Source organism: Martes martes (assembly GCF_963455335.1).
Source record: "Martes martes genome assembly, chromosome: 9".
Lineage (NCBI taxonomy): Eukaryota > Metazoa > Chordata > Mammalia > Carnivora > Mustelidae > Martes > Martes martes.
Window position 1 is genome coordinate 96,002,167 of NC_137896.1, and position 25,035 is coordinate 96,027,201.

The following is a 25,035-nucleotide window of genomic DNA, read 5'->3' on the forward strand; positions in this document are numbered from 1 at the left end:
AATATTGCTTATGGAAGTATTGCGATAGTTTGTCTGTTGAGCTCTGTGTTACCACACTGGGTCATGATTCTTCCCAAACTTTTGGTCATAATAATTATATATGCACAGTGATTTAAAACAAAAATAGTTTATTTATTGTTCTACATATACATTTAATGTAGAATGTAGGTGAAGGAAGGTTAAAGCAACTGGCATAAGAAGGACTTTGTGGATGTGCATATTATTTTTACTCACTAGGATCTAGCTAAATAGATATCACAATAAGGATTTTCTCCCTCTTTGACTTGAAATTTAACCAAAAGGGAAAGTAAGCCAGAGGAATATTAATAGCTTCACTAAAACAGTACAATTTCTTGGGTATAATAATATTATTGAGCACATAAAAGTTGTGAATTACTGTAAGGCATAGTTTTATCATCATATTTTATAGATGAGGAAACTGAGCTCAGAGAGGTTAAGAAATATTCTCACTTCTGATACTAATCATAGTCAGTAAATTGTACAGCCAGGATTCAAAATATAGTCTGACTCCAAAGTCCACCTTTTGACCAATGCATGCTTTTCATTATTTAAGGTTTGTTCCCATCCCAACCATATGTGCAAACTATTTTCCAAATAGCCTATCTACTATCAAACTAATTTTCTAACTAATTAAATTATCTAGTCAATTAATTATTAATTTTTTAATTATCAGCAATTTGATATTCACATAATCCTAAGCTTATGAAAAAGGATTTAATTTATAAAAGCCATTACAATCTTTGATATAAATATCTAAGACTATAAAGTAAGTCCTATATTTTATGAAGCTGTCTGGTAAACTATATTTAAAACATAAAATGCTTTCAAATTAAAACTCACTGAAATTTTTTATCCATAATTTTGTCTAAGTCTGTTTTGAAAATATTTTTCTTCTTAGGCTTTTCAACTTTATGGGCATAGTAAACATCCTAATTTTGCTTCTTACTGTATAAAATACTTGATTTATTTGGCCTAATTTTAAAATCATTCTGGTATCCTGGGATTTTTGTGATCAAGTTCATGCTATTTCTCCTTTTCTCTCTTTCTTGATTTCATCCAATTAATCATACCCCCCCTAGACTTCTTATTTTTGGAATTAATATACCTATATTTCTTTGATCAAGCATTGGCATTTAATGTGTGTGTGTGTGTGTGTGTGTATCTCCACATATATGCATACAATACATATGGATATACATGCATACAATGTAAATAATATGGGACATTATGTGTATGAATGTATACATATAAATGATATGGAAACTTATAATCTCATATAGTAAGTGTGATTCAACATAAAGACACACACGTGTATTGACAAAAACATACATTAGCATAGCCATCGAATATTTGAGTAATATGTATTTCTGTGGATATGATCTTTGATGCAATGTAATGGGTTTTATACCAGAGAAGTGGTTCTTGCTAAGAAAAGTGGACCTTATTGAGTAAAGAATTCAGTAAAAACAAAGAATAAGCATTTAAGTATTATCCAAGGATTTAAACACCCTTTTAGATGTGTGTGCGCGCGCGTGCATGCGCGTGCACATATGCATGTTACCTTAGACCATTTTATTCAGGGTATAAAAGTAAGATTTAGGGAAAAAATCATGTTTTATTTCTACAATAATGGGAAATTTAATGAAGAAAAGGGAGCATATATATCTTTAAAAATCAGAAAAAAGTTTCAATAATTTTTATAAAACTACTTTTTAAAAAAATTAACATTTTTTCAGGATAAAAATACAGCACATTTTATTACACAGAACTCAGTGATCCTTACAACCATTTCCATAGAGTGGCACACATTCTAAACTAGTTCTTGCTTTGGTTTCTGCTTTTGAAGAATCTCACCTGTTTCTGTGCCCACTTCTGGCAACAGTTTAAATCATAGACTTAAATTCTTAAATCAAAGACGTAAAATCTTTCCTGAATTCCTTCTGATCACTTAAGGAGTTTAAAGAAGCAACTGTGCTGTTGGTCAGTAGTCAGTTGCTTATTTGAGACAGAGCATTCCCTTTTCTTCAAATATTTAAACATTTTGGATAAATAAAGAAGGCCAGATCGGTGATAGGGAACCCCGCATCTTTCACCATATGACCATCCTGTCTTCCTTTCATGGGCAGCACAAGAGCACAAGAGCAAGTGAATATGGACTCACTGATTGTAGTGCAATGAAAAGAAGAGGGATTACAAAATTAAACAGCTTTTTCTGAAGCTAGGTGCATGGCTGGAATATCTGTGTCTGAAGTTTTGCTCCAGAATTCCTATGTTGAAATCCTAGCTCCCAAAGATAACAGTATTAGCAGGTGAGGCCTCTGGGAAGTGATCAGGTAATAAGGGTGGAATTAGACCATGAGGGTGGTCATGGATGGAATTAGGGTTCTTCTAAAAGAGATCCCACAGAGCTCCCTAGCCCTTTCCAGCATGGGAGGGTGCCATAAGTAGTCTGAAATCTAGAAAAGGGCCTTCCTTCAATATGTTGGCACCCTGATCTCGACTTCCAGCACCCAAAACTGTCAGCAACAGATTTCTACTGTTTATTATAGCAGCCTGAATGGATTAAGACACTAGTAGAAACATAGTTTCTTTATGGTTTAAATTAATAATTTTCTCTTGCTTAAAGAGCAGGAGCCTACGGTGATGACTTTTCCTTTCAGCAATTCAGCATTGGGTAGAAGAAGGGAATAGTCCAAATGTGGATATATCAGAGGCAACAAGCTAAATCTCAGCATTTTGCATGTGGGAAATATGAGTGGGTACTGAAATGAAGATAATTTGGCGGGTTCACAGAGTGTAGGATCATGTGTTCCTAGTATGGAATTGAATGACAGGAAGGAGTAAGTTGAGAAATGAAAATAAAGAAATTCCATGCACTAAATTAACTGCACAAAGCCCAGGGCTGAGGATGAACACTTTTCATGACAAAAAGCACAATAAAATTTCTATATCTAAACTAAAGCCCTATTTTGCAAAAATATTAGAGGAAATTTAAAATAAGCATGATACGAAAATGAAAGACAAAAAGACAATTGCCCAGAGTGCTCACAACTTGTCACAAAAGCAATTCTCTGGCAGAGTAAACACAAAGCACTTACCAAGCATGTGGCTATACATCTATAATTTGTATGTAAGGGAAGTTGATCTTTTAGAGAATGTGTTTGGGGTGAGGGGTAATTTATTTAATATTAAATTGTGTATCTGTACGTAGTCATGATTCTCCAGAAAAACAGAACCAGTAAGATACATGTATGTGTGTGTGCATGAGTGTGTGTATAGAGAGATTTATTATAGGGAATTGGCTTACATGATTACGGAAACTGACAAATCCCAAAATCTACAGGGTGAGTAAGTAAAATATAGGCCAGGGGGTGCTAATGGTATAGTGCCAATCTGAGTCCAAAGGCCCGAGAACCAGTAGAATTTATGTTTCAGTCTAAGTTGGCAGGTAGGAAAAATTCTCCCTAACTTGAGGAAGGTTCAGCCTTTTTGTTCTATGTAGGCCTTCAACGATTCAGTGAGGCCCAGCCACACTAGGAAGGATAATCTGTTTTACTCAATATACTGATTCAAATGTTATTCTCATCCAGAAATACCCTCTCAGACACACTCCAAATACTGTGTGACCAAATATCAGGCTCTGTCAAGTTGACAGCTAGGGTGTCTGGGTAACTCAGTAAGTTAAGTGTCTAGTGATTTCAGCTCAGGTCATGGTCTTATGGGTGGTGAGATCCAGCCCCACGTTGGGCTCCATGCTCAGCAGCAAGTCAGCTTGAGATTCTCTCCCGCTGCCCCTCCCCCCACTTGTAAACACTTTCTCTCTCTCTCTAAAATAAAATAGTTTTGTTTTTTTCTTAAGTGGACAGCTAAAATTCTCACAAGCTGTTATTTTAGAAACTCATATGTGGATTAACACACTGATAACTTTATAAAATATCAGTAAGATGACAAATTCTATAATTTTCTTTTGCCATCTTTCACTATTGATTACCCACCATTTTTTTGCTTTATAGTTGCTAATATATATTAGGAAAAAGCAACTTCAAATTCTACTGAAAATGTCAAGGAGCATGTTAATTTTAAAACATAACTATTACTTCAGATCCCTTTCTTTTTAAGTTTTCTAGGTGATGAAATTTTAATTTATTTTCCTACCTAGATGAATGCTTTGACTTGAACTTGTTTGGAATTTAATACACCCACATCTCCATAAAATTGCAACTCTAAACACTTCCAACAGATGATCCAGCTGTTGGAAGGATGACATTGATGATCTGTTTTCATTTTTGCTTTTCTCAAATTAAACAATACTCCAGCTGCCCTTAGTTGTGAATATAGTCTAGGGGAAAATTACAAACACTGAACTCCGAGGCATTCAGGAAAAAATAAGAAAAATTAAGTGTCTGCTTGAAGAAAAGGCTGATAATGAGCTCTCTTAGTACTTAGCTATGTGGACCATTAATTTGACACTTAGTGTATAGAAGCCTGGTAATACTTTTACTATGATATATATATTTAACATGCATGAACAGCCTAGACAAGTAGATTGTAATGTCCTCAAAGATGAAGAATGCATTGTATTGTTTATTATTTAAATTATTAAATTATTAAATTAAATATTATTTAAATGCCTATTTTTGTCTACATAGTCCACATTTAGAAGATAAGTAAATATATATTCTATATACTTAGTGATTAATAATTTATAAGATACTTAAAAGACAAATAATATAGATGATAGATAGACACACACACACACACACATATACACTGCTGCTTTGAAAAAGTATGCCTCTATAATTTACTTGCCAATATGGTGAAATGGACATTCTGAAGAACTCTCTAAATACTCAGATATGCTGAAAGAGCTATCCCAAAGCAGTTGTAAAGAACTCTACAATGACCGGAAAAGAAGAGGAAGATGAAATCAGAACAGAAATGAGATCTAAAGTAGGAAGGGCACTGTGTGTGTGTGTGTGGGGGGGGGGTTCTGTGCACTGAAGTAAAAACTTTACATAATGTCAGTATTTAAGGAAGGCAAGCCTTGGAAAGTGGGAAATGAGACTTCTGCATTATTCAAGAATTCTGAAAGGGTGTACAGCCTCAATAAAGATGGAAGAATGAGGCAACAAGAAAATTAACCTGTATCAGATTGGAGAAAATAAAAAGAGTGTCTTATAAAGCTTTGAATTTAAAAGTGTCTCTATTACAGGCTCTGAACTCAAATCTGTATTATCTATGGAGAGACTATCTTCCAAGATAAAAACTTCAGTTGTATCTCAGGGAACTAAAAAATTGTTGCTTTTATTTGTGTAAATATAGTAAATATTTTTAGTATAACACATCTCTTAAAATCAGTATACCAGGTCTTTGTATTCCGATTTTATTTTATGCTTTTTAAAATAGCTAGGGGCACCTGGATGGCTCAGTGGGCCAAGCCTCTGCCTTCAGCTCAGGTCACGATCTGAGAGTCCTGGGATCAAGCCCCGCATTGGGCTCTCTGCTCAGCAGGGAGCCTGCTTCCCCTCTCTCTCTGCCTGCCTCTCTGCCTACTTGTAATCTCTCTCTCTCTGTCAAATAAATAAATAAAATCTTTAAAAACAAACAAACAAACAAAAAATAGCTAAACTTAAAATGTATAGGGAAGTTGAAAATAAAAACAGAAGAAATACTGCATGTATACTAAAAAAAAAAAAAAAAAAAAAGAAAGAAGGGCACCTAGGTGGCTCAGTGGGTTAAGCCTCTGCCTTCTGCTCAGGTCATGATCTCAGGGTCCTGGGATCCAGCTCCACATCAGGCTCTCTGCTCAACAGGGAGCCTGCTTCCTCCTCTCTCTCAGCCTGCCTCTCTGCCTACTTGTGATCTCTGTCTGTCAAATAAATAAATAAAATCTTTAAAAAAAAAAAGGAGGGGGGGAGACCTGGGTGGCTCAGTTAGTTAAGCATCTGCCTTTAGCTCAGATCATGATCCCAGCGTTCTGGGATCAAGTCCCACATCAGGCACCTTGCTCAGAGGGACGCCTGCTTTTTCCTCTGCCTGCAGTTCCCTCTGCTTGTGTTCTCTCTCACGTGTCCTCTCTCTGGCAAATAAATAAATAAATAATTTTTTTAAACCCCCAAAACAAAAAAAACAAAATAAACAAACAAAAAGGTTGGTGTTGATATATTGAAAACAGACTACAGACTTTTTGACAATAAAGGTCTAATAGGGATAAAAGTGATCAATACATAATGATAAAGAACCAAATCACCAAGAAAACACAAACCTTTTAAACTGTTATATAACTAATTATATAGCTCAAAATCTATAGAACAAAAATGTAAGTAATTTAAAGGAGCAATTTCAAGGAAAAAAATCATCACATCCATCATCACAACAGAAAAATTTTCTCAAAAAGAAAATAAGAATGATTGAATAGACAAAAATAAAAAAATAAGGATATATAGAAGTTGTGAGGATCAAAATGACAAACTTTATATAATAGTCATTCTAGAATACAATACTCCCAAATTAGACTTAATGTTTTTCGTTTAACTTTTATACACAATATGTTTCTTAAAATGAGACATATGGGGGTGCCTGGGTGACTCAATTGGTTTAGTTTCTGACTCTTGATTTTGGCTTAGATCATCGTCTCAGGGCTGTGAGATAGAGCCCCACATCATGTGCTGAGCATGGAACCTGCTTAAGATTCTATCTCCTCTCCCTCTGCCCCTCCGCCTGCTCATAGGCACACACACTCTCCCTCTCCCTCCCCCCCTAACAATAATAATACTAGTAATAATAAATAATAATAAAATGGGACATGCAGTACACCATACAAGCTCAATAAATTTCAAGCAGCAAGTATAATTTGGTTCAGGAACAGAAAGATAACTAAAAAGTTATTTTCTTGAGTATTATAAAAGTCTCTTCTAAATAACTCGTTGGTTAAGTAATAAATATCATAACAGAAAAGAAATTAATTTAAAAAGAAAGAAAATGGAAATATGTATAACAAAACATGTGGCAAGCAGCAAAGACCATACTGTGAAGAAATATTATCTTCACTGGTTATTGAGATGATTGTTAAATTTAAGAAGTCAGGAAAAGAAAACAAATAAAAAATGCAAAAATAAATAAAGAAAAATAAAGATAATGATAGATATTATTTAAATAAAAATCATGCATAGAATGGTGAGGAAAACAATAGCTACAAGAAGGTATTATAAAATGACTAAATAAAAAAGCTTCTGGCCTTTTGATCAGGAAAAAAAAGAAAGACCCTAATGATCATTATTGTGAAGGTCATATACAGTTGAAAAAGATAAGAGTTAGAAAAGAAAAGAGTATGCTAACTTTAAAAACATTTTGAACATATAGATGAGATGAACATAAAACAAAAAAGCCTGAATAGTGCTTGGTAGTTAAGGCGGGGAGGTTTTCCAGAATATCCTTCTTACCATATCTAAAGAAAGTCAGTCAGTATAGGAAAAAGGTTTTCAAAGTTCAGACTGCTCTATTGACATTGTCACAAAATTTCTAGGAAGAGATAATTCCTATTTTTTGTAGATGATTCCAGAGTGAAGTCTTTCCAATTAGTTTTATGAAGCTAATATAACCTCACACTAAAATCAGACAAAGACACTATATGTATTACTCAAAGTACTCCAGAGAAAAAGAACCAAACTACTACTCCAGAGGGAAAAAACCCAAAAACTATATATATATATATATATACACACACACACACACACACACACATATATATATATAGTATAAGAATGAGAGAGAGAGAAGGAAACAGATTTATACATACTTATTTTAAGGAATTAGCTCACATGATTATGCAGGCTAACAAGACCCAGAGTGAGCTGGCAAGTTGGAGACCCAGGTAAGCCGATGGTGTAGTTTCCATCTGAGTCCAAAGGCCTGAGACCCAGGAGAACCTCTAGTGTAGTTCCCATCAGAAGACACGCAGGCTTGTGATCCAGGAAGGGCCAATGCTTCAGTTTAAATCTGAAGGAAGGAAAAAAAAAACAAAACTGCCTTGGTTTGAAGTCAGTCAAGCAGAAAAAAACTTCTCCTACTTAGAGAAAGGTCAGGATTCTTGTTGTATTTAGGCCTTCAGCTGATTGGATAAATCCCACCACATTAGGGAAGGCAATCTGCTTTACTGAGTCTACCAATTTAAATGTTCATTCCAGCCAAAAAACACCTCATGGAAACACTCAGAATAGAGTTTTACCAAATACCTGGACACCCAGTAGTAAAGCTGACACAGAAAATGAGCCATAATAGTACACAAATGGATATTAGGTAGTAATCCCACTCATGAATTTAAACGCAGAAAATCCTGTGTCATCAAATGAAATCCAACATATATATATATATATATATATATATATATATGTATATGTATATATACACACACACAAATAATATATTACATCATTTATACAGAAAGATTTGATTAGAAAAGAAAATCTATATTATCATTTTAAAAATTCAGAAAAACTTAAAAGCACTTAACAGTTATATCTAAAACTCTTTAAAGAAGAAATGAAGACATGCACTCATAATTGTATATACATACATAAAATTATAATTAATCAGAAATTTTTATCTTTATGGTGAGACTAAAGTTTATTTTTATTTATTTTATTTTTATTTTTTAATGATTTTATTTATTTGATAGAGAGGGAGACAGAGCACATGAGCTGGGGGGAGGGGCAGAGGGAGAAGAACACTCCCCATGGAGCAGAGAGGCCAATGCCCAGGTTAATCCCAGGACCCTGAGATCATGACCCAAGCCGAAGGTAGCTGCTTAACCAACTGAGCCAACCAGGCACCCCATAAGTTTATTTTTAAATACAGGGAATAATAAGACAATAATAACCACTATTACTGCTTTTTTAAATTTGCAATTATCATACTAGAAGTTCCTTCAGTGAGCTGAGACAAGAATACTAAAATATATGAAGATTGGAAAGAGATAGAATCCAACATTATCTGTCAACACAATCATTATGTTCCCTAGAAATATACACTCATAAGATAATGCAGCAATAATATAAAGGATGTAATAAGAAAATAAAAATTGTATTTTAATTAAAAGTATATTATTAACCTCAAAATTAAAACAATCATGAAATTATCTAATACAAATATCAATATGTTTATATAGAAAATAAACACTACTAAAAGGGGATGGAGATAAAAGGACACATATACCACATTCATGAATAAGATGATTGTATTTTAGAAATGTCAATTCTTCCTAATTCTCTATAAATTCCATGTTATAGCAACCAAAGCAAACTGAAAAACTAGTTGTAAATGACGTATGGAAAAATAAAAGGTAAATAATGTGATTTTTAATAAAAACAAAGTGTGTCCTGCTTTACTGGAGATCAAGATATATTACTGAATGATAGAAATTAAAATAGTATGGTAAAGGAAAATGATAGATACAAATCAGTATAACAAAATCAAGTCCAAACATGTTATTTTGCATGTCTGAATACAATGTGTAAAGGAGCTAACAATGTAGAGGATTAGTGGAAGAAGACTGTTCAACTAACAGTGCTAGCACAATTAGGTCCTTACAAAAAGATACTAAATTGATACACACTCCCCATGCAATAAAAAGAATTCCAGGTGAATTAAATCATAAATGCAAAACTAAACTAAACATGAAAGAATATCTTTTTATATTTGAGGTAAGGAAGTTTTTCTCAAGAAAAAATAAAAGAGCCAAGAACACTTATCATAAAACTAACTGCATTTAACTTTAATGATAAAAAATCATCAATTGAAAGATAACAGAAGAAGTGAAAAGACAACTCTCAATGGGGAGAAGATATTTATCACAGATATGAGAAAGATACTAGTCCAGAATATATTAAGAACCTACAAATCAGTAAGAATCACACACACACACACAGACACACACAGACACACACACACACACGACAGAAAACAACCAATTTATAGAAGAAACATGTGGCCAATAAATATTTGTCAAGATTCAGAACTTAAGTGGTAATTGCAGAAATGCAAAATGATCATTATTCATGAAAATAAAATTAGTATTACATGGAATATAATTTCGTTATCATTAGATTCATAATTTTAAAAAAATGTATCTATCCCAAATGTCACAGAATAAGTAAGGCACCATGTACTGTTATATATTGCCGGAGTGTAAATTGGTACATTTTTTCCAAGAACAATATGACAATACCTAATAATATTGAGGATGTATGTATATACCCTATGACCACTGATTCTGTTCCAAGGTACACACTTAAAATCCTCATATACATGCTTTAAAAAGAAAAGAAAAGAAAAGATCCTAAAAGCTTCTCATAAGGAACATCAAAAAACTGCTGTTCATTCTTATAATGGAATGCTCTAGCATGGTTTTATTTTTGCAACATTTTATTTCTTAATCTGAGTGATAAGGTAATCACTGTATTATTTTTACATCCTTTTCCTGTTTTAAATATTGTATTATATTATTCCGGGAAAAACAGGTAAAAACCAGCATCACTAAAGGAAAACTAGGGCTTGTAATGTCACCCTTGAGGTGGAATGTCTTTCAGCTCAAGGTCATGGCTGCTTTCAGGGTAGCCGCTCTAAACAACTCTGTTCTCTGGATTCCACAATTCAGAGGAAATAACCATCTTAGAGGTAAAATTCTCATTTAGTCATGTTTATTTTCCTTTGTAAATATTGCTGAAATCTGTCCACTTCCCTTTATACGTGTAACCATCAACTGCCATCATCTTTCACCTGGACACCTGCAAAAGTTTCTTAACTGGTCTCTATGCATCTATTTATGATCCCTTCCAATCTGTTTCCTATATCATATTGTAGCTGAAGAATATTTTAATTTAAAAGTCCATATTTAGATTCTTATAGAATTTTCTTTTGCCGTAAAGATAAGGTTAAAATACGTAATTTGATCTCAAAAATTTGCATGAACTTGTCTTTGTCTAACCCTCTTGCTCACAGTTCTCCAGTTACCACCAGTCTTTTAATTTTTAGGATCATCCATGTTCCCTCCTACGTCAAGGCTCTTGCAAGTGCTATTCCCTCTACTTTAAGCATGCTTTCACCTTTCCCTTGCTTAGTAAACTTTTATTACTTCTTTTCTCAATTCAAGTTCACTGCCTTAGGAAGCCTTCTTTGAAACTCCAGACTATATCTGGTTCCCCTATAATAGGTTTTCACGGTTCCTTATCATCTTTCTTCATAGAAATAATTTCAGTGTGTAATAATAATTCAAATGTATAATTGATCATTTGATTAATACTTCTCTTCCCCACCATGTTAAGGTCCCACATGAGTAACAAGTATGTCTGCTACACTTCTCTTGGTAGTACTAACAGAACTGGTGCCAAATACATATTTTCTGCATAAGAGATAAAACTATATTCTATTCTATTGAGAGGAAGCCCCAAGTTTTTTTAGGAAATACAATTTAGAAAAATTTTGTGTGTATTTGCGGAAGTGAGTATTCTAAGAGTGCCTGAATGTAGAAGGTATTTCTTTGGAGGAGGAAAAGGAGAAGGACAAAGAGAATGAGGAGAGGAGGCAAGGGAAGAGAGAGGAAGAAGGCAAAGATGAAGTACAGGGAGAGGAAGATGAGTAAAAAAAGTGATAGGATGAGCAGTGGGAAAAAGTAAAGAGGTGAAATGCATGGGCTGTTACTCCATTATTCCTCTATCCAGTTACTCAGTTGGTTATGCACTCAGCATGTAGGTATGGGGCAACAGCAGCAAATAGCAATAAGCAAAATAGAGCACACTTATGGCATAGTGATGGAAATATTGCAAAATAACCGAGTAAACGAACAATATCAATTCAGACAGTGCTATGCTACGCATGACAGAATAAAATCGAATGTACTGTGATAAGGCTATATACATTATGGGGGAAGGTGTGTGAGATGTTCTCACTGCTCAATATTGAGTAAAACTCTTTAAAAAAAAACCAATAACAGTACAAAAATGGAATTCTCTATCTAAGGTTACTCTCAGTTAAACTGAGACAGGACAAAAGCAAGATCGATGAGGTAAAGAGAAGAAAGCCAGTCATGGGAATGGATAGAAACAATGGACAACATTCTGTATTAATACTGGGTTAGAAAATGGAATTTGAACTGAGTTCACTCATATTTCTGAGGGAGAAGGGAGCTGTAGCTAATATGAAGTCTATATTTGAATGAATAAATGTTATCTAAGTTATCTAGAAGAACTTACCTAGATCAAAATATTTAGTTCCTAACTCAAGTCCATGACAAGACGTGGGCACCTGTAGTAAAGAGGTTACAATCTTACACCCTCTTTCATGAAACAAAATGAAAGAAATTTAATAGCTGGACTTTGAAGAGATCAGAGTTAAAGTGGGATGAATTTAATGTAAAAGAAGAGCATCTGGGGCAGCATTTTATTACTTTGATCCTGTCTTAGCTTCACAGGTGGAAGAACAAAGAAATTCAGTAGAACTTCAGAAGTGAATAATTTGCTAGCTGGGGAAAAGGAGTGGCATTTATTGAGAACTTCATAAGAGAATAAAGAGAGTAGCTAAGTCAAAAATAAATGACTAAGTTATTTCTTCCATTCTCTCTGAAATCGATAAAAGAAAACAAGCACCAGCTATGATAGACAGCTTCCACTGGCCACTCCAATTCCATTTTCTATCCTACTCTGCCTTGCTTTGAGTCCATTCTAGTTCATCTGTGTGAATTATATCCATATCCTTCATTTGCCACTGGGATTTCAAATGGGTTTGGGTACTGAGGATCCCGCCAAAAGATAAGAGAGAGAGGTTGCAGAAAGGTTAGATATTTGTTCCCTTGGCTCTCTTGCTGTAACACAACTTAGGTTGGGAGGGCCATATAATTTTTCTTCCAAATTTGGATATATCTGAGAGTGGAAAAGGCACTACTAATGATTACATTTGTACAAGAGTTTTTATAACCTCAAGTAGGCAGGCAAACTTTTACTTATGTTCAGCCTAATTTGAGCTAAATTTCTCAGTTAAAGGTGAGTACTCCTCTCAAGGCATGCCGTTTGACGTGATTCTCTCCTTTAGTCCACCGTTTCTCAAATATTGGCATACATTAGAATCACTGCTTAAAACATACATAGCTGGGTCCCCGCTTCAGAGTTTCTGATTCAGGAGGTGGAGTCTGAAATTTTGCATGCCTACCAAGTTCCTAGGTGATGCCCAAGGGTCATACTTTGAGATGAGAACTACTTTCCTCATATTTTTGGGCATAAGCTGAATAAGAGCTTTGGTGCTGCTAACCATGAGTCTGTACTATCCCAGTCGATCCTCTTAAACTTATCCACACCTTTGTACATATTATTCAGGATACTATGCAATGATGAAAATCAGACATTATAAATTATAACTTCATTATAAATTCTTAAAATTCTCTTTAGATGAAATAGATTCCAGGCAGACCCTTGCCTCATTGTGAGAAGGGTGATTGTTTTTGTAGGGCATTACAAGATTCATATGCTTCCAATACGTCCTTACCACATTTCTTGCTTTGGAATAGACACTAGTAAAGAATCCATGTTCTCTGGCCCTTCCTGATTATGTCTATCAAGTCAAGGGTTATGACACCATGATGAGGAATGATTCAGAAAACCGAGATCTGTGGAAATGGATCCATACCAAGAAAATGACCCACAGCCTTTGGATGATTAATTCAGCAGAGTGCATCCTTGTCTAATGCCACAATCATTTAAGGGAAAAAACAAAGTATTATCAAATTCAATCTGGCGATTTCAGTCATCTTAATGGTCACCAGAACACCTTAAGAAACATCTTATTGAAGTCTACTCAATGAGTAATTAAGATTTGAAAATACCTGCAGTTGAACCAGCAACTCTCTCTACTCAGAGAAGGGATTGCAAGTTTATATGTAAGTACAGGGGAGAGGGAAAGGAATATAAATTAAAAGGGAGTACACTGATTTGTGTCTTCAAAGGGGCTCTGCCTGCCACTTCACAAATGTAATTTTCACATCAGCCATAGCTTATGAGAGTCTAAAACCACTCTGAGGTTAGAGGTTGGCTGGGGTGGTAGAGGAGATTTAAAGAAGTCTACTTTATTCTCTTAAGGAAAAAAAATTCCAAAAGCAATACTCAAATCTAATAATGTTAAATGAACTAAAATAAATGTCCATATGTATGTATCTTGGATTTTTTTTAACATTGTATTTCCATGTCTGAGAGGTGGCAAAAACTTCACCTGTCACATATCTACCAGATATTCTGCTAGAACCAACAATTTTCTTGGTTTTCCAAAAACCACTGTGCAATTTGATTGCATCTATGTGGTCTTCTCAGTTATCTTCGGCCTGCAATTCTAACACTTCCATGCAGCCTAAGTTTAGATAGTTGGCAGTAAATGTCAGAGTTAGGATTCAAATCTAGGTATATGCAACTCTAAAGCCATGGCTCCTAACCACCAAACACCTTTTTGTCTTCAGCCCCCATGTGTCTTTCCAGATTTTTTGTTCTTGTTTATATAGAATATCTATTCATTCTTTCACTTACTGCAATAACATTTGCTAAACTCATTTTCATGCCAGACAGCATGTTGTAGCCACAATATTCAATTCTGTGAGCAAAAAGAAAAGAAGCTTTGAGGCAATAAGCTCCTTGAGAGCAGAGACTATGTCTTCTGTATGTCTGCATTCTTCAGATGAGCAGGACACCTATGGAATTGTGATCTAATCCTAAAAGCACAAGCAGAAGTGTCATTGGTGGAACTTTTTAATAGTGATGGTCCTGGGAGAAGCTCTCACAGAGAATGTGCCACTTAAGTTAGAAGCATGATTAATGAAGGATAATGTAAGGTCAAAGACAAAAAGAACTTGTCACAAACACAGTACCCTCATTGGTACATTTGTTTCTCATAGGGGTAAAGTTGGGAATACTGAAACCACTTTATTTGTATACTAATAATAGATAGATAGTAAATAATGAGATAGTAAATAATGATATCTGGATTTCTTAATGCTGGAGAAAGAAGTTATAGTTAAGGAAAGGTTACAAGTCAGAATAAAGCATGTGGTATTAGACTACAGTCAAAAGTATCAACATAGGGTGCCTGGGTGGCTCAGTTGGTTAAGCACCTGCCTTTGGACTGGGTCATGATCTCAGAATTCTGGGATCAAGTCCTGCACTGGACTCCCTGTTCATCAGGGAGTCTCTATCTCCCTCTCCCTCTGCTGTTATCTCTCTCTCTTTTTAAAGTATCAACATAGAATCATTAAACACACACACACACACAGATACACAATTAAATGTAGATGTGTATAGGCATAATTAATGTGTATGTGTGTGTGTGGTCGGGGGGGTGTGTTCGTTAATGCTATCAACTGAGAGGGACCAGAAGCACTGATATTTAATAGCAATGAGCATATCCAGCACATCTTCTTTTCTAATACCATTCTCTAGTACAAGTGGAAAATATACTCCTCATACAATATAGCTCCACAGTGAACTGGCTGATTCCAGGGCTTGAGTAAGGGAAATAAAGACAAGTCTGGGCTCCAGATATGGACCCTCAACTCAACAGTCAAATAATCAACAAAGCAGGAAAAATTTCCAATGGAAAAAAGACAATAAATGGTGCTTGGAAAATTGGAAAATTGGACAGCTATGTATAGAAGAATGAAACTCAACCATTCTCTTACATCATACACAAAGATAAACTCAAAATGGATGAAAGACCTCAACATGAGACAGGAATGCATCAAAATCCTGGAGGAGAACATAGGCAGTAACCTCTTCAACATCAGCCACGGCAACTTCTTTCAAGATATGTCTCCAAAGGCAAAGGAAACAAAAGTGAAAATGAACTTTTAGGACTTCATCAAGATAAAAAGTTTCTGCACAGCAAAGGAAACAGTCAACAAAACAAGGAGGCAACCCATGGAATGGGAGAAGATATTTGCAAATGACACTATAGACAAAGAGCTGATATCCAAGGATCTATAAAGACTTCTCAAACTCAACACCCAAAAAAAATGAATAATCAAGTCAAAGACTGGGCAGAAGAAATGAATACACACTTCTCCAATGAAGACATACAAATGGATAGCAGACACATGAAAAAATATTCATCATCATTAGCCATCAGGGAAATTCAAATCAAAACCACATTGAGATACCACCTTACACCAGTTAGAATGGCAAAAATTAACAAGGCAGGAAACAACAAATGTTAGAGAGGATGTGGAGAAAGGGGAACCCTCTTACACTGTTGTGAGTGGGAATGCAAGTTGGTGCAGCCACTTTGGAAAACAGTGTGGAGATTCCTTAAGAAATTAAAAATAGAGCTACCCTATGATCCGGCAATTGCACTACTGGATATATACCCCAAAGATACAGATGTAGTGGAAAGAAGGGCCATCTCTATCCCATTGTTCATAGCAGCAATGTCCACAAGAGCCAAACTGTGGAAAGAATGGAGATGCCCTTCAACACACCAATGGATAAAGAAGAGGTGGTCCATATATACAATGGAATATTACACAGCCATCAGAAAGAATGAATATCCAACTTTTGTATCAACATGGATAGGACTGGAGGAGATTATGCTGAGTGAGATAAGTCAAGCAGAGAAAGTCAATTATCATATGGTTTCACTTACTTGTGGAACATAAGGAATAACATGGAGGACATTAGGAGAAGGACAGGAAAAGTGAATTGGGGGAAATTGAAGGGGGAGACAAACCATGAAAGACTATGGACTCTGAGAAACAAACTGAAGGTTTGGGGGGGGTTGGGGGAATGGGTGAGCCCAGTGGTAGATATTAAGGAGGGCATGTATTGCATGGAGCACCGGGTGTTGTACATAAACAATGAATCTTGGAACACTGTATCAAAAACTAATGATGAGTTTTTTTTGGTGACTAAAATAACACAATAAAAAAGGGCAAATAAATACATAAATAAAGACAAGTCTGGGGCATCTTGCAATTCCAGAATATAAGGAATTACTAAAAAAAAAACAAAAAAACAAATACCCATGAATTTGTACTTATACAAAGAAAAGATTAAGTAAATGAGGGGATGGGGAGGTGTGACAAGTCTTTCTTGCAAAAGAATTAAAATAAATAAATAAATAATAAGAAAAATTAAAAATCACCATTTAGTATATCACAGTATATGATTTCCTGGGCAAGATCCATTGGTGAATGAGAAATGAGTAAGTGAAAATCGAAGCAGAAGCATATTTGCAAAATCTCAAAAGTATGTTTTTTTAAATATTTAGGGATTTCAAAGGGAAAAAATGAAATTTACAATACAGGAACCTGTCAGACATTATCTTTGTCAAGTTCTGAGTATAAATAATATCATTGGTAAAACATACCAACATCATATACCCTGTGCAATGATGCACTGAGGACACATTGACTGTTGCATTCTTCCCATGAATGTGCAGTTTCAGTGTAATGAGACACATTGGATTCAACCTCATGCTGAAAAGCACTCTACATATTAACTGCCCCTTCAAAGTGACATGGGAATATAAAAGTGAAAACACAAAAAAAATGTCATGAAAGATAAGACTGAAGAACTCTCACAGATCAGGGGAAACTACTACAGTACACAACAATTAAATTCACATGGGATCCTGAGTTAGACTGACAGAGAAAAAAAGCATTAGTGGAAAAAATGGTTCAATTAGTTGGCATATTTTGCCAAGGTTAACAATGTAAATAAATACTCTATGGTAATATAAGTTGTTAAACAAAGGAAATTGGATGAAGGGTGTTTGGAAACTCTTTATACTATAATTGCAATTTATTTGTAAGTTTAAAATTAATCTAGAAAAAAGCAAAAGCTTAAAAAAAATCCCTGTTTGCTGAAGTTTGGAAGAGCCTGCTTCCAGACCCCTGGCTCCCTTCATGGTAAGGGCTATAGCCAAGAATTGTAGATCACAAAGAATTTGGCACAAGTCCCCCCTCTTTAAAGGATATCAAGAGGACATGAGTGAGCCTCTTCATGGGAAGATGATAATTTACAGGGAAAGGGGAGTATACTGAGTGCTTGAAGATGGTTGTAACCTGGTTTAGCCACCCAACAAAGGAAATGAAATCATAAAACAATGTTTACAAAGTCCTTGAGATAACACAGAAAAATACCCAGTCTAATGTTATAGGAAAACAAAAATAAAATATACACTATATCACAATAACTGTGTAAGAAACAAAGCTACTCAGAAGGGAAAAGGATGAAATCAACAGCCACTGTTAACATTTCAGTATATATCTAGATAATGGAAATGGATAGTTCATTTTTTTTGCTTCGATTGTTCTGAATTTTATTTATTTATACATTTACCTTGTTCCAAAACATGATTTAAGGTAGCTTGTTCTGAATTTTACCTTAATAAACATTACTTTTAAAAATGCAAGGGAAAGATTGAGGATTTTTTGAAGCATGGGAAGAAGGCATTTCAGGCAAACAGAATTGTATCGACAAGGACCTGGAAACACAGAGGATGTATTTGAGAAACAGTGAACAGTTCCAGTATGAGTGGAGCAGAGAGTGAATGAAATTAGATAATGAGGCTCCCATGTAAGTTGATAAAAATTGTAGCAGAACATTCATGGACATTTTAATGAATTCTGGACAGGTATTGGCATAGATTTCACAGTGGAGAAGTGGTAGAGTCTAAATATTAGGAAAGATAACTGAGGTGGAGATGGATGGAGTAGAGGATATGTAGGGCCCATAGGCTGAGATCGTTAGGAATCTGGTAGCATTAGAATGCTCTCTGGGACCCAGGATTCCTATATGGGCTTGCCTCTGAACCAGAATTCACTATTTTGAAGTAAATCTCCTTCTAGTCAAACCTACTCAGATGTCATGCTGGAAATGTGTTATAAACAAATTCATATAACAGTTTTAATGTATCCATTATGGTGAAATTGTAGTTTTCATTTCCAAGGACAGGCTTTTAGGCCAACTTGAGAACCAGAATATCTTTATAAAATCTATTTTTTAAAAAATGAGAATATAAATTGTTGATATTGACATTGAGACATTGGAAAATATTACCACTATTCTTAGTGGGAAAATGCAATATAATTATTTTTTAATTAGAAGAGATGTAGACTAAATGTTTTATTTTGTGTATTAGCCACCATAATTTCCATTGCTTATAGCACATTAACAGCTTTTAATCCTGAAAAAAAAAAAGTAATTGGTTTTAAAAATAGGTTCTTATTTAAAGTATTGGAGGCTGCTTTAATTAAACCAAACTGTCATTAAAGTGAGTAAATATGACTGATGGCAGGAAGGAACTATGACTTACCACAGGAATTCAGAAGTAAATGATCATGGCTCTGTATTTTTTATATTAAAAGTGTACTGATGATGAGCGGAGGTCAATATCTTGTGTATTATATATTTGGAGTAGCTTATTTGTATAAATTGGAAGCCATCAGTCCCTATACCTGCTGCAAGTAAAATGCAGTTCACTTCTGTTAAGATCAGTCAATATGCAAGTTACGTACACAAGGGATGGTGATTTTTAGCTCTGGTGCTAAAACATACTGTTCCTATAAAGACAGTCAAAATCCTAGAGTAAGAGAAAAAATTCGAGTTCATTCTTAGCCCTAAGAAAGGAGCTAGGTTTCATGAAAAGAAGAGCCTTGATCTAACTTATGTTTCAGTAGGCTCACCCTGGCTGTGGTTCTAAGAATAATCAGCATTGGTCTGAGAGTCAGAGGGAGCCAGGGTGAAGAGTCAGAAACTTTCATAATACTTCAGGTGAGAGCTGCAGGAGGCTTGGACCAGAAAGTAATTGGTGGTGATTTTGAGAAGCTTTGAAAATTTGACTATTTTTTGAAGGGAAAACCAGTGAGATTTGCTGGCAGACTGAATGTGAAATATAAAAGAAATAATATATCATTACTGAATGCATCTGGTTAAATTAAGAGAATGTTATTTCTTGGAAGAATATTCTACAATAGAGGCACTACATATAGGTTATTTTCCTAGGGGTCAGATGTAAAAAATTTTATTCTAAAGGAGGGGATAAGATTAAAAAAAATTGGGGCGCCTGGGTGGCTCAGTGGGTTAAAGCGTCTGCCTTCGGCTCAGGTCATGATCCCAGGATCATTGGGCTCTCCGCTCAGCAGGGAGCCTGCTTCCTCCTCTCTCTCTGCCTGCCTCTCTGCCTACTTGTGATCTCTGCCTGTCAAATAAATAAATAAAATCTTAAAAAAAAAAAAAAAAGGCAAGCTCACTATTAACAGGAAAGATAGACACCAACAATTGACTCCCTTTGTTTCAAAATTCTACCTGGTTTGGCCTAAGATGATGTGTATTTTGGAAAACAAATCAAGATAGACAAGTTTCTTGGGGTGTTTGGGTGGCTCAGCCGGTTAAACAACCGACTCTTGATTTGGCTCAGGTCGTGATCACAGGGTCATGAGATGGAGCCCTGTGTTGGATTCTCTCACTCACTTGCTCTCTCTCAAATAATAAATAAATGAATCTTTTAAAAAAAAAAAGTTTCATGTATGCAATGACCAAAATATCAGGAATGTTAAAAGAGAATGTTAAAAATAGTTGTCTTTTATGATCTCCATTATAAACAGACATTTTAAAGATTTTTTCACATTGATTTGCTTTTTTGTTAATTCTTTGTTATTTATTACTTGTTTCTTATTTTTATATTATTTGTTAAGTTTTACCCCAAATTTCACTACCAATTATTTTTTCTTTGTAAAATTCTCTACTCATTTAACTCATGGAATCTACTTTTCTTCTTGTTTTTGGACTTTTCAGTGTCTATTAGTGACTGTTCTGTCTCTACTTGCGCCCAAATGCTCTTCAACTGAGAGGCAATATTTACGATCTTCTTTTCCATAAAAACAAATATTAAGTCTTTATTATACAAAACATTTTACCGATATATATGCATTAGGTTCTCAAAAAATATTTGTTAAATAAACAAATATATGAATATAACACAGATACCTGAAGTTGATAGTATCTGTAGGGTGGGATAAGGTCATACAAAATTTATGGAAATCCCTTCTTGAAACTGTAATAAAGATTTTGGGAAATTGAGAGCTGCCATCCACCTCCACTCTTCCAGCTCACCTGGAATGCAGAGGGAAGGTTTGAATGTACTCTTGTGGGGTTGACTGGTCTACTGTCTTTGATTTGGCCATCTCATTCACGCTCAGGCTTTAGCTGCCACCCAGATGCTAAAAATATTCAAATCTCCCATCTCTAACCCTGACCTTCTCCCACCCTTCTCAGTATCTCATCTGTTAATTTATCAGACTTCTTGATATCCTTAACTGAATTATAGTAGGCAGCCTCTAAGACAATGCTTACCTCCTGATATATTCATTCTTTTGTGGTACCGTTGAACGTTGTGTTCAGAACTAGTTTTTGCGATCAGTAGCTTACGGCAGAAGTGATGGCATGTGATTTCTGAGGTTGTCTTTTGAGTTATCTCTTCTCTCTTTCTCTGATCATTTGATCAGAGGCAAAGCATGTGAGGAGTAGTCTTACGGAGAGTTGTTCATGATGAAAACTGAAGCTATCTGTTAATAGCTACATAAATGAGCTTGGAACGGGAACGCAGACATGCCCCACAATGTCACAGCAATCTCATGACAGACTGAGCCAGAATCACTCTCCTAAGCCATTTCCAGATACCTCAGCCTCACAAAATATATGAAATAACAACTATCTGTTGCTTAAAGCTGCTAAAATTTTGGGTCATGTTATGTAACAAGAGATACTAATATGGCATCTAACACTCACGTAGCTTGAGCTGAAATTATTTTGTTGAACCCAAACCTGCTTTTCTTCCTGTATTCTCTACACTGATCAATGATGCTACCATCAGCACTGTGGCTCACAACCACCTTAATTTTTTTTTTTTCCTCTCAAGTCATCATACTTAATTAGGCTTCATGTATATTAAATTTATCCTCTTTATTTTTTCTTAAATTTCTTTCAAATATACTAAATTTATCCTCCTTATTTTTTTCCTTAATCTTTTTATCCTCTCTGCCATTGCCTTAAGGCCCAAGACTGAATCATGTGAGATACCACTTGGATTCTCATCACATTAATAATTTAGAACTCACTGTTCTATGTTAGACACCTGCATGAGATTCTACCTCACAGGTCATTTTTTCCTTTTATTAAAAATAATAACCTTTCTGAATTTAAGATATGCTTTGTATGGTAGTTCTATAGTTTATCAGGTAAGAAATTCTAAAAAACAGAAAACTTTGAGCAACATTATTAACTGTAACTTACTCTTGTACAACACTTCATAGCTTACAAAATATTTTGTGTCCATGGTGAATACAAAATTCAGTAAAACCTCATGCTTTAATCAGGTTTTATTAAATACATTTTATAATTAAAGACACTAAACTTCAGACAATTTATAGATGAGGTTACACAGAAATAACATGTTAGTGAAGTTATGCTGAAATCCAAATCATTCTACTTTTTCTTCAAATGCATGTAGTAAAAATCCCCAGAGGGCAGGAGATTTATCTTTCTGATTCTACTACTGTTGCTTAGAACATGACCTGGTATGTAGAAGGAGTGAAGTATGTATGGGATAAGTGATCGCTCAAAATAACAGTTTATGCATAGATGAAAATTTAAGCTTAGACTATGGGTCTACCTAAAGGCTTCTTTCTAAGTAAACAATGCTGAACAAAATGATCATCAAGAAAATTATATTTATCCTGGGGAAAGCAAATTGTCTTGTTGCTCCCCACCCATTATGATCCTTGCACAATCTATTGAGTCTTAGGTGAGAAAAGGCTCTAGGAATCTCTTACCCGGGCCAGTTCCTTAGAGAGCTACACAACTCACAGAAGCTAGACTAACACACAAACTGGAAGAGTAATTCTGAAAAAAACCTCGTTTCCAAATATAGGTGCACAAGACCACAGGACAAAGGTAAAGGCACCAGATGGCCCCCAGTGATTTCCCTGTATTTTTTTTTTTTCCTGTAAATCAACCACTTGGGCTATTCTTTGTTCCTCAAATAATACCCTTACAAACTTCCATGTTTCTATTTATAATCTCCACACTTCCTGGAATATTCTTTAGTTCTGATTCTTTCTCTGTTTACACAACCCAGTTTTCTCTTTCTTCTTTGTCAAATCCTCGCCAGATTTTCTCAGTGAAAAGAAGTCCATTTCCCTGAGTGCCTCCATATCTCTTCTATGTTATGGAACTTATTGGATTATGCTTTATATTGTAATTGTTTGCATCACTTTGTCCCCTACTTGAAGACTGTAAGTTGAAGAGTGAGTATGCTGTTTTTATGTTTTTAGTCTCTAAGTGGTTATATGGTATTTGACATGATAGAAGTACAGTAATCTCAATAATTGCTGGACTGAACAGAGCTGAATGCTGAGAAACTTCCCAGTTCAGGGAAGTCCTTGTTTCAAAACAAAACAAGACAAAGCAAACAAACAAACAAACAACCCACACACAATCCTTGCAACAGAATCAGCCTTGTTTCTGAGAAATCCTTGTGTGCTGACCTTTGACTTCCATCACATCCTTTTTTTTTTTTTTTTTTTTAATGGGAGAACTACAATGACAGCAAGAAAAAGAGGAATGAGAGGCCACGATTTACAAGGTATCTTCTCTTTCTTGTGTTGAGTTCTAAAATTGTATCAGCATAGCCAGCTCAGAAGAAACCTGACCAGCAACTAAGGGGTGGGGTGGTTGAAGAGGAAAGGGGAGTCATATTTAGGAGGGATCAAGTTTAGCAGAAACACATGGTAAGAGCTCCAGCAACGCCTGAATTATGGAGGTAAGAAAACCTCTGAATCTGCTTTGATTTCTCCGGAAAAACACACACACACACACACACACACACACACACACACACACACAAAACCAAAACCAAAACAAACAAACAAAAAAAAAACCCTAGTAACAAACAAGGTGAGTTATGTCTGAAGCAGAGGTTGTGAGTTGCTGTACCTACACTTCAGATTCATGGCAGATTCATGGGCATGGAGCAGATGCAGGGCTGGATCTCAGACCCATGAGATCACGACCTGAGTGGAAACCAAGAGTTGGACACTCCACTAACTGAGACTCAGGCACCCCTAACAACTGTTACTCTTTAACAAAACAAAACAAAACAAAAAAAAAAGATTTCATTTATTTACTTGACAAAGAACACAATTAGGCAGAGAGGCAGCGGGGGTAGGGGGTGGAAGCAGGCTCCCTCTCAAGCTCCACGCTCAGCAGAGAGCCCGATGCGGGGCTTGATCCCAGGACCCCAGGACCCCAGGACCATGACCTCAGCCGAAGGCAGAGGCTTTAATCCACTGAGCCACCTGGCGCCCCACAACTGTTACTCTTAAGTCAAGGGTGGAAGTGGGACATTCTTTCCTCTTTACTTTGACAAAATCTGCATTTAGTTACATACCTTATATTCTCATTTTCTGAGATTGTTTCTAGAGGTTCTGCTGCTTCCTTTGACTCAAGACTTAAAGGTTATGATTGCCTTAAACAATCCATGAACATAGCACACAGTCCCAAGGCAGTTGGTCAGGAAAAATTTGATTGGCATGGGCTTGCACCAGCTCTGCACCAAAATGGCCATTTTCATACTCAGATTCAGGCAGCAAATTTCCTTCAGAATGCCTTCTCCGGCATCCCATTGTCTCAAGTGTTTCTCTATGTAAAAACCTCCAAATCCTTCTTCTTATTATTAGATCCTTTGTGCCTTCTGATGGAGTCGGGGGAGGGGGGGTTGGTATTTTAGATAATTTCCTGTTTAAGAAAGTTTAAGCAGTTCAAGACTGCTTCACTGTGGAACTGGATACTGGTTTGTTTGCCATATGCTGCAAATTACCTTCTGTTTCCATACCCAGTCCATGTTTCATTCTGAGAATCCCATCCCTAATGTCAGCATCTTACCCTAAGCTCCCTAATTTATATAAAAGGTATGATGGTAAGCATGGCAGCT